The sequence below is a fragment of the Tachysurus fulvidraco genome, chromosome 9, assembly GCF_022655615.1.
Source record: "Tachysurus fulvidraco isolate hzauxx_2018 chromosome 9, HZAU_PFXX_2.0, whole genome shotgun sequence".
Taxonomy (NCBI): domain Eukaryota; kingdom Metazoa; phylum Chordata; class Actinopteri; order Siluriformes; family Bagridae; genus Tachysurus; species Tachysurus fulvidraco.
Window position 1 is genome coordinate 1,934,414 of NC_062526.1, and position 4,106 is coordinate 1,938,519.

Below are 4,106 nucleotides of genomic sequence, written 5' to 3' on the forward strand. Positions count from 1 at the left end.
AAGCGGTAGAGAATGAATGAATGAATGAATTTATTATTAAAATACAGACAATCGTGTTGCCAGGTATTCTTAATATCCCACCTTAACTATTCATTTTTCGATGGTTTTAAAAACCCAGTTAGATCCAAATTATGGTCCAGACTAATTCCTGAAAATTCCTGAACTGAGCACAAATTTACCAGTCAGAAAGCTGAAGAAAAGGATAAATAGCATGTTTAGTTCGACTCCGTCTTAAAGTTTGGATGGTTGGTGGGTAAGAATATAGATTCTGTCATACTTAATTCCTGTTTGCAGAAGAAGATCCAGACAGGAAGCGGGAAACGGATAGCAATTGGATTTGCGGATTTCCTGGATGCCCGTGTCATTTTTATCCCATGTGGGTGAACCTTAGGCAGGATGTGAGTCTATTGTGGTGTGACAATAAGAAGCTGCATGTGCAGCAGATACAGTGACTCTGAATGGGATAGCTGAACATCTGGACTAGCAGGGGGTTGTGAGAGTGTGTGAAACAGAGTGTGTGTGTGTGTGTGTGTGTGTGTGTGTGTGTGTCCCTGCTGAGCTGCACCCTGCCTGCTGGATTTAAAGCTTTCATGCTGGACGACATCATGACCTTCACACACTCTCTTCTAACCGATCACAAAAATGACGTTTGGGACACGGCCGGATTTGGAGCATGAATCATAAAACAACTTTGAAAGCTGTGAGGAGGAAACACTGCACCTTCCTTCCACATCCACACAATTGTATACACACACACACACACACACACACACACACACACACACACACACACACACACACACACACACACACACACACACACACACACACACGATCCCTCTCACTCCTTTCACCAGAATCTTTATTTTACTAAAAAAAAAATTTGTATCAACAGCTAAAAAAGTATCAACTGCTGTGGGTTGCCAGTTGTGTTGAATATCATACTAAACAGCAACTAAGATGCTAAATCTTTGCCAGAAAATACAAAGGGACATATTATATGTCTAAGCAGTAACTCAAACCCTTTACCATTAGAACCCACTTTAGGATTCTGGTTGCCAGTATTATCAAATATCACCCATAAACAATGTATCAAGTGTCATGAAATTACTAGTTAAAGCATAAAAATAAACAATGATATATATCTTTTTGTATGCTTTAGGTTGCCAGTGATATCAAATAGCAGTATTTATGCATCATGTAAAAATGATTATAAAATTCTGTAAAATAATTGAGGAATAATCGCAATAACAGCAACAAAAAATAGGAAATTCAGACATTTTCTAACCATCGATGCAAAATCAGACCTTGGGTTGCCAGTGATATGTCTATCACCATGAAAACAACATGCAAACATTTTCTTAAAGCTTTTAGAAGTTTTAACTGAACTATAACAACTTTTCTAAGACCCAGGTTGCCAGTTTTATCAAATATAGACCTGAATTAAATGAGTAACATGCTTCATGTGAACTTCATCACTACTCAAATCTCAGTGTGCACTTAGAAATAAAAAAAAAAACATGTATGAAAAAGCAGTTTTAATCTGTATTTAACCAGTGACAGAAACCTACACAGAAAAAAATGTAATTCTGATGAGAATTAGCAAACATTTTCTCTATTAGAAATATTCACAAAATTGTTTAAGCCTTCGGTTGCCAGTTGTATTAAATATCGGTTTAAAGTGAAAACTAACTTTGAGCACTATACAAAACATATTAACATAAAACGAACCTTAATATATAACACATCTGCGACTGAAATACACACAGCTCAGGTTGCCAGATATACGTAATATTAAACTATTTAAAAAAAGCACTGTCAATTCATTTATCAATTAGTTTCTACTTTAACTAAACAAATGCTGTAGGGTTTTAGGTTGCCAGTGGTTTTCATTCATAAGGAGGGGGAGTTTTATTTAACCTGCAAAAAAAATCATCTGTCAAGACCAATCATTTAAGTAATTTAAAAATAAAAACATGGCTCACGTTACATGTAAGCAATGACAGAATCCTATATGTAAGCAGTGATGTGCGTTAGGTTGCCAGTGGTATGGAATATCAGCAGAACCTAGAGTAGTAGTTAAAAGTAAATAATCTACACGTATTTGGCTCATTTTCATGCTTCAGGTTTATAAATGAAATTCCAATAAGAAAATAAAAACAATAATACAGTTTTATTTTAAGCAAAAATAAATCAAATAAACATAAAATTGATGACTTGAAATATTACGTTACGTTGCCAGAGATATGAAACATCCCCTTGTTTAAACAAACAAAATGAAGAAAAAAGAGCACAGTCACAGTTCTGCTCTAAATCAGAAGTAAAACAAAAACACGCCTCAATCTCATTAGTGACAAAACAGCTATGAACTGGTTCAGTTCGGGTTGCCAGTGCCACTAAAATCTCTAAAAAATGATCCTAAACCCTATTTCTAAATACAATTTTAAACCAGATCCATATGAATCAATCCATTAATATACAGTAAAGTCTTATAAAGAGGTGCAGCTACATGCTCAACAACAACTCAGACAGTTGTGCATTTCCTAACGCACCGAATAGCGCACGCACGCGCGCGCGCGCAACACCGGAGTCCGAGGTTTTCGTTCCTGGTGCGTTTTGAATGCGCACTGCGATGTTCCCAACTTCAACTTGTAAAAATTGACCCCTAAATACTACAATGTCCCCCAACACCATGTCCCCATGTTGAAGGGTTGGTGGATCACTCACGCGTAAAATGCATCAGGCTCGAGCTGAACGCACAAACTCACCGTGTTGTCGCTCCGCCGCTCCGTTATAGCGAAGACTCGTCCACTCTCTCTCTCTCTCTCTCTCTCTCTCTCTCTCTCTCTCTCTCTCTCTCTCTCTCACTCACTCACACACGATCCAAAAACTGGAGTTTCCTCTAGCGAGCAGATCCGTGTTCCGGTGGGTTTAGTTCACTTACACGCTCATTGTCCTCATCCTCGCGCGGAACGAAAACATTAACCGAACGCACTCCGATCTCTGCAACAACACTAGCAGTAAACAGCGGAGTCCGTTCACGTTCACACCGACAGCCGTTTACTCTGCTCCGTCTCTTCTCTCCGTAGCTCGCGCTCGCTGTGAGGGAGGGGATAACGCGCGTACACACACACTCACACACACTCACACAGACCCGCACAAGCACACACACAGACGAAGGGCACACGCGCACACTGATCCGTGAGCTCCCGCCCCGCAGCACCTCCTCTCCGCCTTAGCGCATTAAATCACCGAGTAAGAAACAAAGGCGCGCGCGGCGGCTCACCGGTGAAACGGAAACGCGTCTCCGCCCATAATGGACCCCTATGAACACCCCGAACACCACGTCATACTGGGGTTAAACCGGGGTTGGGGAGGTGCGCGTGATAATGACTTTATTAACATGGAAATGTTCAAGTTCTTAATTTTCGAAAAAGGACAGTTCTGAGTTTGTCTCTCTCTGGTGCTGTCTCTGTCTGTGTCTCTGTCTCTCTCTGTCTGTCTCTGTCTCTGTCTGTGTCTCTCTCTATGTCTGTCTGTCTCTCTCTGTGTCTCTGTCTGTGTCTCTCTCCGTCTGTGTGAGTCTCTGTGTCTCTGTCTGTGTCTCTCTCCGTCTGTGTGAATCTCTGTGTCTCTGTCTGTGTCTCTCTCTGTCTGTGTCTCTCTGTGCCTCCCTGTCTGTCTGTCTGTCTGTGTCTCTCTCACTCTGTCTGTGTTCTGTGTCTCTCTCACTCTGTCTGTGTTCTGTGTCTCTCTCACTCTGTCTGTGTCTCTCTTTCTCTCTCTCTCTCTCTCTCTCTCTCTCTCTCTCTCTCTCTCTCTCTCTGTCCCTTCATATTGAGTCCCTCTCTCTCTCTCTCTCTCTCTCTCTCTCTCTCTCTCTCTCTCTCTCTCTCTATTTTTCCCTTCACTGTCTTTCTCTCTCTCCCGCTCTCTCTCTCTCTCTCTCTCTGTCATTCATATTGAGTCTCTCTCTCTCTCTCTCTCTCTCTCTCTCTCTCTCTCTGTCCTTCATCTTGAGTCTCTCTCTCTCTCTCTCTCTCTCTCTCTCTCTCTCTCTGTCCTTCATCTTGAGTCTCTCTCTCTCTCTCTCTCTCTCTCTCTCT

General features: G+C 41.5%; 1 protein-coding gene across 1 annotated transcript in view; it reads right to left on the bottom strand.

Moving 5' to 3' along the window:
- sema4c (sema domain, immunoglobulin domain (Ig), transmembrane domain (TM) and short cytoplasmic domain, (semaphorin) 4C) overlaps positions 1–3,228 on the bottom strand; it is a 73,714-nt gene extending 70,486 nt beyond the window's left edge. The window contains exon 1 of the mRNA XM_047818259.1: positions 2,769–3,228. The gene's annotated coding sequence lies outside the window, so the exon portion shown is untranslated. The remainder of the gene's footprint in view (positions 1–2,768) is intronic.
- Between the last annotated feature and the right edge of the window lie 878 nt (positions 3,229–4,106).